Genomic DNA, 12,071 nt, shown 5'->3' on the forward strand with positions numbered 1-12,071 from the left:
ATACCAATTTGGTATCAAAGCCACCGTACCTTGGCCGGAAACCATGTCGGACACGACAAGATATGGGGAACTCCGTCGGGAGGTGGAAGAAATCAGGGAACAAGTTTGAATCTTAGGTGAGCGGCATGATAACGCGATTTCGGAGATTTGACAACTCATGACACTTGTGACCGCTCAAAATCAAGCCCCAATTCCACCAGTTGCGACACACACGGATGATGGGTAATTGAACGAGCGAGGTAACCCTCATCACAAATACTCTAGATTAGAATTTCCAAGGTTTAATGGGGACGATCTATAAGGGTGGGTCTACTGGTGCGAGCAGTATTTTTATTTTGAGGGGACAATAGAGGAAAAGAAGGTTAAAATTACTGCAATCAATTTGGAGGGTAGGGCTTTGCAATGGCATCGGGCGATGGTGAAAGCTCGAGTGGGAAGAGGATTACCCATGTAGGGTGACTACCTTAGAAGTTTATACCATCGATTTGCGCACACATTACATGAAGACTACATGGCCGAGTTAATTAGCTTGAAACAAACAAGGGGTGTTCAAGAGTTTCTGGATCAGTTCGATGGACTGTTAAACCAAGGGGAATTGTCTGAAGAATACTCCATTAGTTGTTTCTTGAAAGGGTTGAAACCAGAATTTGAAGTGCAAGTAAGGATGTTGGCCCCAAGAACTCTGATGAAGGCTTATAGTTTGGCTAAACTAGCTGAACACTCATTGAAGTTACAAAGATGTCAAAATTAGCTGTTGTGAGGAGTTCCAAACCACTACTTCCCAGTCCAAAAACTTCCTGGAATTCATATGCAAGGAACTATTCTTAGGCTCAAACTCTTGAGAATAGCAAGGGGACAGAAAATAGACCTTTAGTGAGTTCTTCAAAAAGACTCACACCTGCTGAAATCGATGAAAAAAGAGCCCAGGAATTGTGCTATTGGTGTGATGAAAACTACAACCCTGGCCACAATTGTAAAAAGAAGAAACAAATATTCATTTTAGAAGTAGAGGCAGAAGTGGAGGAATGGGAGGTGGATGATGAATTGGAGGTAGAGGAGAATGTTGATGAATCTGCATAGAGTCCTCAAATGTTAGTTCATGCATTAGATGGTACATTTTAGAAGTAGAGGCAGAAGTGGAGGAATGGGAGGTGGATGATGAATTAGAGGTAGAGGAGAATGTTGATGAATCTGCATAGAGTCCTCAAATGTCAGTTCATACATTAGATGGTACAGTTGACTATAGAACCATGAGAGTCAGGGGAGGGGTCAAGGGAAAATGATACATGTTTTGATTGATTCCGGTTAAAAAATAACTTCATGGACATCAATATGACTAGGAAGTTGAGACGTAAATCAAAGACAATTCCCACATTCTTTGTCTCGGTTGCCAATGGCAGTAAGGTGCACAACTCGTACATGAACAAAGGGGTCACATGGAAAATACAAGGTTGATGGTAGGCTATAATCATGTGTTTTAGTCACTTATTACACTCTAATTCACTGCACTTTACTTGTGTTGAACTTTAATTGATAGTGTTTTTGCACTTATTGTGTGTTTTATGCCTTGTAGAAGTAATTCTGAATTATGTAGATGTTGTGGAGCTATTTCGAGCTTTGAAGTCTGAGTAGAAGCCCAAGAAATTAAGCCGGAATCACGTTCGAGGTTCGAAAACCAAGTTTGGATGAAATTTTTTTGAAAAACTCATTTCTAGCTACAATTTGCACTACCGCCCCGCAAGGCGCGGGGAGCTAGTGCAAAAAGTGTTCAGAAATCATATTTTTGCACGTTCTGAAATTTTCTACGTGTGCGCCGCATGGGGCAGCGCGGCATGCGACGCGGTAGCCCAAAAATGTTAGAGTGACTTCCCAATTCTGCTAATACTTTAGTTACATTCCCAATACTTTAGTTACATTTGTGAAGAACTTCTCCATGTCTATGGAGTAGATCCTTTTGGGTTTTGATGGATTTGGTGTATTAATGATTATTTGTGGATTATAACTATATTTTTATGTATTTGAATTATTTTGGAATATTTAATTGTTGCATCTATATTCACTTGTTCTTGTAATCGAAAGAGGCATAACTTGTGATATCTTTACATTATATTGTTGGTTGAGTTCATAGATTCTTCTAAGTAATCGAAAGAGTCTAGTTGAATCATTGATTAAATCTTGTTAGGAGAATAATCGAAAGAGGTTTTCCTAAAGACCGATCCACTACGCATTCTTGCATATCTTCACAGTGCTTAAGTTGGTTCATCTCGTGAGGTTAAGACTTAATCGAGAGAGAAGTTTTTGCTGAACGTTTGAACTAATAATAGAGTAAATTCGAGAGACTCACTTGAACATTGAAAGTGAATTATCTAGAGTTAGATCCCGAACAATTATCTTGTACTTATTCTGTCAAAACCTTATCCTCTTCCACTGATAACCTTAATTGCTTATTTCTTATTTCGATAGTCACTAGTTAATAGCTGTAGATTTTAGATTCTTAGTTAATTTTATTATTAATCATATAAATCTCAACTGTTAATCCTCCTAGATAGCAATCAAGCTAGAAACTACGAGAATACTATTTAAATCTAATCCCTATGGACACGATATTATACTATACTATCTTTGACTAGCGAGCACAATTTAAGTGTGTGTTTTGTGATCGTTAAATTTTGACGCCATTGTCGGGGATTGGAAATCAATAGTGTTTGAAATAGTTTGTAGTATTAATTTAGGAGTTAGTTTCTAATTTTTTCTTTAATTTTTAGTTTTGTTTGGTGATCTTCTCTTCAAGATTTCTTCTGTTGAAGAAATCTTGAAGAGCATATTGTTGATATTGAACTCTAAAAGATGTGAAGATGGAGTGCAACCAGCCTGAGAAAATGGTTGAAGAGTTAGCAGCTAAATATTATCAGCGTGCTATGTATTTTAAATGCGGTGAAAATCATCTATGGGTTGATTGTCAAGAAGGTAGATATTCTTCCTATGGTTCATCTTTTGAGCACTCTCATTTTGTCTCTAGTCCGTACAGGTATGCGGATTCATATGGGCACAATTCTGACTCTGGTTGGGATGAATACCCTTATTATGACTGGAATGCAAGCGAAGTGAGACAATCCCCTCAAGCGGAGAATGTTAGTTTAGAAGAGCTTATGTATAAGTTCATTAATAAGGTAGAAGAGAGATTTACACATGATGATGAATCCACTAACAACCTAACAATGCAAGGGAATCAACTAATAAGTACACTTTCAGAAAGGTCATTGCATTGTGATAGTGAATATATGGAGGAGATTCCCTGTGAGAATGAACCTACCCGAGATGATGAAAATCTACAAAGAGAGTTTTCCGCTCTGCAAAAGGACTCTTTTTCGACTGAGATGATTGAAGATGAAGGTTTAGTTGATTGTACATCAATAAAAGAAGAGCTCAAATCCCCACATCCACCTATCCACATTTAAAAATTTTAGTAAAAGAGAATGAGGAACAAATGGTCTTGGACATACCATAGAAATACTCGCATGACCTTTCTTCTTCATAATCTTATTCTAAACTTGATCATGTGGATTTTATTTTTGGGGATTTACAAGAATATGTAGGGATTGATCTTGTGAATGAATGCAGAAACAAGTTGAGGATAATCCTATAAGAACAATCCACCGCTCAAAATGAGGCCAAGAAAGAAAGAAAAGAGCGGGTCTTACAAATATCCTTAAAGGACTTTGGCCTGATGAGCTCCATAAAGAATCCCGAGGAGCGAAAACGAAACATTAATTCAGAATTAGGGGTGAAATTCACATGTTCTCGGAAACGGAAAAGGTCTAGGGGAGTTTTCTTTACCTCTTGCTTTTTATTTGTGTGTCATGAGGATATGCCACAATTTAAAGTGTGGTGTAGGGATGTAAATATGTAAATAACTGTTTGTTTTCGTTTCTTATGTGTGTTTTCGTTTATTTTGATTGAAAATTTTAAAGTGGAAGAAAACAAAATATTATTTTCTTTAGGTAGTATAATAATTCTCCCTTGATTTTTCTTTGTATCGCGGTTCTTTTTCAAGGGCCTTGCTTGAACCGGGTGTAGTTAGTTTTATTTTTTTTAGGAGTAGGAGATCTTGTGCTGTGATTTTAAATGAAAGCAATATCTCTTGACTTTATTATGCCTTGATAATAGTAAGTGCTTTAGTTGTGACGCTTATGCTCAGTTTTTTACTCTTGTATAAGTACCTTAAATTGTAAGATCTTAACTTTGCTTAACTACTTTGACTAGAGTGTATCGATGAGTCCGATCCTGGGTGAGTTATGTGCCATGTGTGTGTGAGGTTTCATGTATTCTGTGCATTGCATTTGATGTCTAGAACTTGCCCCGTGTGTTTGTAAAGCGAATAGTAGTTTTATTCAGTCTTGGAAGTGATATAGGCATTTTTTTATTAAGCCAGTTATATGTTGTTATCCACCTAATTGTTATGTATCCTAGTTGACCCCTTTGAGACTGTAATCCTATTTCTTTGGCAACCATATTACAAGCCTTACCTAATTGTTTGAATTGACCATATATTTGAACCTTCTTACCTCTCACGAGCACTTGAAATTGTTATAAACTTTGTAAAAGTTAAAGTGTGGGGTGTTGGTTTGGCTTTTGAGTGGAACTATTGAAATAAGGAGAAAGGTGCACTGTTTTGAAATAAAAAATAAGAGTCACTTGAATTGAAAAAGAAAATAAAAAAAATAGTTGGATGGTTGCGAAAAAAGATTCCTTGATCGTAGTATTTCTTGATGTAATTGTGCGTAAAGAAGTAGGGAGTTAACATATATTGACGTGAAGGTGGAGTTATGGTTTGACTTATATGGAGTTTTAAATGATTAAATTGTATATATTAAAGTGCTTTGGGAGGTGTAGTCACGTTTATATCAAATATATCCTACTCATCCCGCAGCTTACATTACAACCAAATAAAGTCCTACTTGATCCTTGACTGAATGAGCTCAATTAGTAGAGTAGTACATTACGGGCAAGCTTATGGTACATCTTTTGTGGCACATGAATGTTGTTTCTGAGAGTGAGCGAATTCTTCCTATCTTGAGTTCCTAACTGTTCTTAAACTTTATTGTGTCTGGAACTACTCTCTATTATTGTGTGAGAACACTTGATTCATGAAGGAAAGGTAATGTCATTGACCTTTGTGTTAGAGTAAGTGAGCATGTTTTGAAAAATGCGTGGTGCTGTTGAGTCAACTCTTGAGGCGAGGATGTTACGGTATTGTGCTTATTCTGTTTGATTAATCTTGGAGTGATGAGTTAGGAGAGTTGTTTAAAAAGGTCGTGCCTATATGAAGTGTAGTTTGATTGCTCGAGGACAAGCAATGGTTTAAGTGTGAGGTGTAGATGGAAGACTATAATTCCGTATTTTAGTCTCTTATTACACTCTAATTCACTGTACTTTACTGGTGTTGAGCTTTAATTGGTAGTGTTTTTGCATTTATTGTGTGTTTTATGCCTTGTAGGAGTGATTCCAAGTTATGTAGATGTTGTGGAGCTAATTCGAGCTATTTGGAGCTTTGAAGTCTAAGTAGAAGCCCAAGCAATTAAGAGGGGATCACGTTCGGGGGTCGAAAACCAAGTCTGGATGTCAAAATTTTGAAAAACTCATTTCTGGCCACAATTTGCACTGTGTCCAGAAATCATATTTTGGCACGTTCTGAAATTTCCTACATGTGCGCCGCATGGGGCGGGGCGGCATGCGGTGCGGTAGCCCAAAAATATTAGAGTGACTTCCTAATTCCGCTAAAAATGATAATTTCGCCCGAAGATTATTGGGGGATGGCTTAAATACACGGGAATACACCATTTCCGGGACATTTGACACATTTTCGACCTAAGGAGGAGTTGGAAGAACGCAAGCACAAGAATTTCATCATTCCTTTCTCACTCAAGATCCGAGTTTGGATTGAATTTATGTTTTCCTATACTTTAGTTACATTTGTGAAGAACTTCTCCATGTCTATGGAGTAGATCCTTTTGGGTTTTGATGGATTTGGCTTATTGATGATTGTTTGTGGATTATAACTCTATTTTTATGTATTTGAATCATTTTTGGAAGATTTAATTATTGCATCTATATTCACTTGTTCTTGTAATCGAAAGAGGCATAACTTGTGATATCTTTGCATTATATTATTGGTTGAGTTCATAGATTCTTCTAAGTAATTGAAAGAGGCTAGTTGAATCATTGATTAAATCTAGTTAGATTCTTCGCGACATGTGCATCGCGTTCGCGATGGAGGATTTTTGGGCCGAAGTAAATTGTACTTCGCAAACACGAGGGTGTGGCCGCGTTCGCGAAGAAGGACGTGTCTGGGCAGTATTAAAGTTCTAAAAACGGAGGTTATGCCATTTTTATCAAAAACTTAAGTTGGGAGCTTGGATTTTGGACGAAGGATTGAGGGATTTTCAGAGATATCGATTGGGTAACGATTCTTAACTCCTTTATGGTTATATTCCACTAATCTATGTTTGAATTCATCGTTAAATTTCGGATTTGGGGTGAAAAATTGAGAAAATTTCTTAGGCCGAATTTTGGGGTTTTGATCGAGATTTTGGTATCGGATTTGAGCAATTTTGGTATGAGTAAACTCGTGAGTGAATGGGTGTTCGTATTTTGCGACTTTTACCCGATTCCGAGACGTGGGCCCCACGGGCGATTTTTGAGTTAATTTCAGAATTTATGTTAAAATGTTGATTTCATTAATTAGATGAGTCTATTATGGTTGTATTATGATATGTAATTGCTTTTGGCTAGCTTTGGGCCATTTAGAGCCGGATATTCGCGGGAAAGGCATTGTGACTGATTGATTGAGCTTGGTTCGAGGTAAGTGGCTAGCTTAACCTTGTGTTGGGGACTTTTTCCTGAGGATATTTCGATATTATTTGGTGTGTGGGCACCGTGTACGTAAGGTGACGAGTACGTACACGGGCGGTTATTGCAAAAATCCCGTTTATCCCTTTTAAATCATAAATGGTTTCTCTTATTGAATTTGCACTAATGTGTTTAATTGTTTAGTTTAGACTAGAAAACCATGCTTACGTGTTTTAACTGCCTAATTGACATTCTGTGCGCCATGCTTAGGTAAATCCCTATTTTCCTTATTTGTGATTAGTGTAAACTGTATAATTCGAGACCATACCTGTCATTTTTATCTTGCATTGCATATTTACTTTGGGACTACGGACGTATTCCGGGAGATCCCCCAGCACTGCATATTTACTTTGGGACTACGGATGTATTCCGAGAGATCCCCCAGCACTGCATATTTACTTTGGGACTACGAACGTATTCCGGGAGATCCCCTTGTACTGTATATTTATTTGGAACTACGGGACAGAATCCCGGGAGATTCCCCATTGTGTTTACTTCGTTCTGAGCCGAGGGCTCCTTTAATTGTTAAATTTTCAAGAATTTCTTTAATTGTGTTATTGTAAATTTTACTTATATCTTTTACTATTTAATTTATTATATTTACTCCGATAGGGCCTTGACCTGACCTCATCACTACTCGACTGAGGTTAGGCTTGGCACTTACTAGGTAGCATTGTGGTGTACTCATGCTACTCTCTGCACATGTTTTTCGTGTGCAGATCTAGGTGCACCTTATCAGTCGCACTATTAGTGAGCTGGGACAACTTTGGAGACTTCAAGGTATATCTACCGCGTCCGCAGACCTCGGAGTCCCCTTCTACTCTTTCTCATGTCCATTATTTTCTGTATCTTCCTTGTTAGATTCTAATGTATAGAACACTAGATTTTCCTTCTGTAGTTTGTGATTCACGATGTTCCGGGTTTTGGGGATTGTTGTGTATTTTTGAATAGTTGGTTAAGTTTATATTTTTATTTCATTATTCCGTAAAGTGTTAGGCTTACCTAGTTGTAGAGACTAGGTATCGTCACGACGTCACACGGAGGGGAAATTGGGTCGTGACAAGTTGGTATCAGAGCTATAGGTTCGTAGGTATCGTGAGTCACAAACCGATTTATTAGAGTCTCGCGGATCGGTACGAAAACGTCTGTACTTATCTTCGGGAGGCTATGGAACTATTAGGAAAATTTCACTATTTTGATTCCTTGTCGTGCTAAAATTGTTGACTTCAAAGATTCTAAACTTCTGTATTCTATTCTCTCACAGATGGTGAGGACACGTACAAGCGGATCTGATGACCAGGCACCCGCGCCCCCTGTTAGAGCCGCGAGATGCCTGGGCCGGGGTAGAGGCCGAGGACATCAATGTGGTGCAGCCAGAGCACCCGCACGAGCTGCTATAGAAGAGCCCCTAGTAGCTCAAGCCGGAGGATAGACACCTGAGATACCTGTTGCTGCACCAGCCCTCCAGGAGACTCTAGCCCAGTTTCTGAGCATGTTCAACACCTTAGCTCAGGCTGGATTGATTCCACTTGCTCCTGCCACATCTCAAGCCGGGGGAGGAGCACAGACTCCCATTGCCGGTACTCCAGAGTAGCGGGTTCAGGTCGACCAGGTTTCGGAGGTTGTACCAATGCAACCGGTAGCTCCAGCTCAGCCTGAGGTTAGAGCAGCAGCTTCTAAGGCAGAGCAGCTCAAACTTGAGAGGTACAAGAAGTACCACCCACCTACTTTCAGTGGACTAGCTTTGGATGATGCTCTGGGTTTTCTTGAGGAGTGTCATCGTATTCTCCGCACTATGGGCATTGTGGAGACGAGTGGGGTTTCTTTCACCGCTTTCCAGCTGAGGGGAGCGACATATCAGTAGTGTCGTGCCTATGAGCTGAGTAGTCCGGACGAGGCATCCTCACTCACTTGGACTCAGTTTTCAGAGATGTTCTTGCGTGAGTATGTTCCCTAGAGCCTCAGGGATGCTTGGCGTGCAGAGTTTAAACAGCTGCGCTAGGGTGCTATGACTGTGTTAGAGTATGCAGTCTGTTTCAGTGATTTGACCCGACATGCACCGGCCTTGGTTGCCACAGTTCGAGAGAGGGTTCGACGATTTATTGAGGGACTCTACCCCAGTATCAGGATTAGTATGGCCAGGGAGTTGGAGATGTATATTTCTTATCAGCAGGTTGTGAGTATCGCCAGGAGATTGGAGGGCATGCTTGCCCGGGACAGAGAGGAGAGAGAGAGACCAAAAGGTCTCGAGAGACTGGTCATTATTCAGGAGCTCGTGCACCAGCAGCACGCTATGGTAGGGGTTTTGTGAGTTGCCCTATTCATTCAGCTCTTCCAACAGCCAGCGGTATTCCAGCTTCTCCTAGACCTCAGGAGCCCTATTATGCACTGCCAGTATCCAGTATGCCTCCTACTCGATATACTATTACCGGCCAGTCCATCAGGCAGGTCCGAGTCAATCTCAGCCGCCGCGTCCTCTGAGAGGTTGTTTTGAGTGTGGTAACACTCATCACATGGTTAGAGATTACACCAGAGCCAGGAGAGGTACACCTTCACAGACTTATCAGCCTCCACATGCTCCACCGGGTCCTCCGGCCATTCTTCCAGCACCAACTGCCACCCCACCTCCTCAGCCATCTCGAGGTGGAGGTCAGGGAGGTTGAGGTCGCCCTAGAGGGGGAGGCCATGCCAGGTACTATGCCCTTCCAGCCCGTTCAGAGGCCGTTGCTTCAGATTCATTCATCACAGGTATCGTCCTTGTCTGTCATAGGGATGCATCAGTATTATTTGACACGGGCTCTACGTATTCATATGTGTCTTCTTATTTTGCTCCACATTTGGGGATATCTCGAGATTCTTTGAGTTCCCCTGTTTATGTATCTACTCCCGTGGGAGATTCTCTCATTGTGGACCGCGTATATTGGTCGTGTTTGATTGCTCTTAGTAGTTTTGAGACCAGAGCCGATTTGTTATTACTGAGTATGGTAGATTTCGATGTTATCTTGGGCATGGACTGGTTGTCACCCCATTATGCTATTCTTGATTGTCACGCTAAGACCGTGACGCTGGCTATGCCAGGCTTGCCGAGATTAGAGTGGAGAGGTACCTTAGAGTATACTCCCCGCAGGGTCATTTCATTTCTTAAGGCTCAGCGAATGGTTAAGAAGGGGTGTGATGCGTATTTGGCCTAAGTGAGAGATGTCAGTATTGATACCTCTACAGTCGAGTCAGTTCCAGTAGTGAGGGACTTCCCTGATGTGTTTCCAGCTGATCTTTCGGGTATTTCGTTCGATAGAGATATTGATTTTGGCATTGATTTGTTGCTGGGCACTCAGCCCATTTCTATTCCTCCCTACCATCTGGCTCCTCCTGAGTTGAAGGAGTTAAAGGAGCAGTTGCAGGAGTTGCTTGATAAGGGTTTCATCAGGCCCAGTGTATCACCTTGGGGTGGTCCGGTCTTATTTGTGAAGAAGGATGGTTCTATGCGTATGTGTATTGATTATCGGCAGTTGAACAGGGTTACAGTGAAGAACAAGTATCCTTTTCCTCGCATTGATGATTTATTTGATCAGTTACAGGGTGCCAGGGTGTTTTCCAAGATTGTCGTGTGTTCTGCCTATCATCAGTTGAAGATTCGGGAGCCGGACATCCCGTAGACTGCTCTCAGGACCAGATATGGTCACTATGAGTTTCTTGTCATGTCATTTGGGCTGACCAATGCCCCAGCAGCCTTTATGCATTTGATGCACAGTGTGTTCCGGCCTTATCTTGATTCCTTCGTCATTATGTTTATTGACGACATCCTGGTATATTCCCGATTTCGGGAAGATCATGAGCAGCACTTGAGGATTGCACTTCAGACCTTGAGAGAAAAGAAGTTGTATGCAAAATTTTCAAAGTGTGAGTTTTGGTTAAACTCACTGGCATTCTTGGGTCATATAGTATCGAGTGAGGGGATCTGGGTGGATCCGAAGAAGATTGAAGCAGTGCAGAGTTGGCCCAGGCCGTCCTCAGCTACGGAGATCCGGAGATTTCTTGGTTTGGCGAGGTATTACCGTCGATTTGTAGAGGGATTTTCATCTATTGCGGCACCTATGACCAGATTGACCCATAAAGGTGCTCCGTTCAGGAGGACCGAGGAGTGTGAGGAGAGCTTTCAGAAGCTCAAGATAGCTTTGACTACATCCCTAGTATTAGTATTGCCTACAGGTTCGGGTTCCTACACTGTATACTGTGATGCCTCGAGGATTGGCCTTGGAGCGGTATTGATGCAGGACGGTAGGGTGATTGCCTACGCATCTAGACAGTTGAAGGTGCATGAGAAGAATTATCCGATCCATGATCTCGAGTTAGCAGTTAGTGTTCACGCCCTAAAGATCTGGCGTCATTATTTGTACGGTGTTCCCTGTGAGATATACACTGATCACCGGAGTTTGCAACACTTGTTCAGGCGGAAGGATCTTAATTTGCGTCAGCGGAGGTGGTTGGAGTTACTTAAAGACTATGATATCACTATATTATACCACCCAGGGAAGGCCAATGTAGTGGCCGACGCCTTAAGTTGTCGGGCAGAGAGTTTGGGGAGTTTGGCATATCTTCCGGCAGCTGAGAGGCTCTTAGCCTTGGATGTTCAGGCCTTAGCCAGTCAGTTCGTGAGATTGGATATTTCAGAGCCTAACCGGGTATTAGCTTGTGTGGTTTCTCGGTCTTCTCTTTATGACCGTATCAGGGATCACCAGTATGATGATGCTCATCTTCTAGTTCTTCAGGACAGGGTTCAGCGAGGTGATGCCAGAGATGTGACTATTGGTGATGATGGTGTGGTGAGGATGTAGGGCCGGATCTGTGTGCCCAATGTAGATGGGCTTAGGGAGTTGATTCTCGAGGAGGCCCACACCTCGCGGTACTCCATTTATCTCGGTGCCGCGAAAATGTACCAAGATTTGAGACAACACTATTGGTGGAGGAGGATGAAGAAGGATATAGTTGGGTTTGTGGCCAAGTGTCTCAACTGTCAGCAGGTCAAATATGAGCACTAGAGGCCGGGTGGATTACTTCAGAGGTTAGAGATCCCATAGTGGAAGTGGGAGTGGATCACCATGGACTTCATAGTTGGACTTCCACGAACTTTGAGAAAGTTCGATGCTATTTGGGTGATCGTG

This window comes from Nicotiana tomentosiformis, chromosome 2 (genome assembly GCF_000390325.3).
Source record: "Nicotiana tomentosiformis chromosome 2, ASM39032v3, whole genome shotgun sequence".
NCBI lineage: Eukaryota > Viridiplantae > Streptophyta > Magnoliopsida > Solanales > Solanaceae > Nicotiana > Nicotiana tomentosiformis.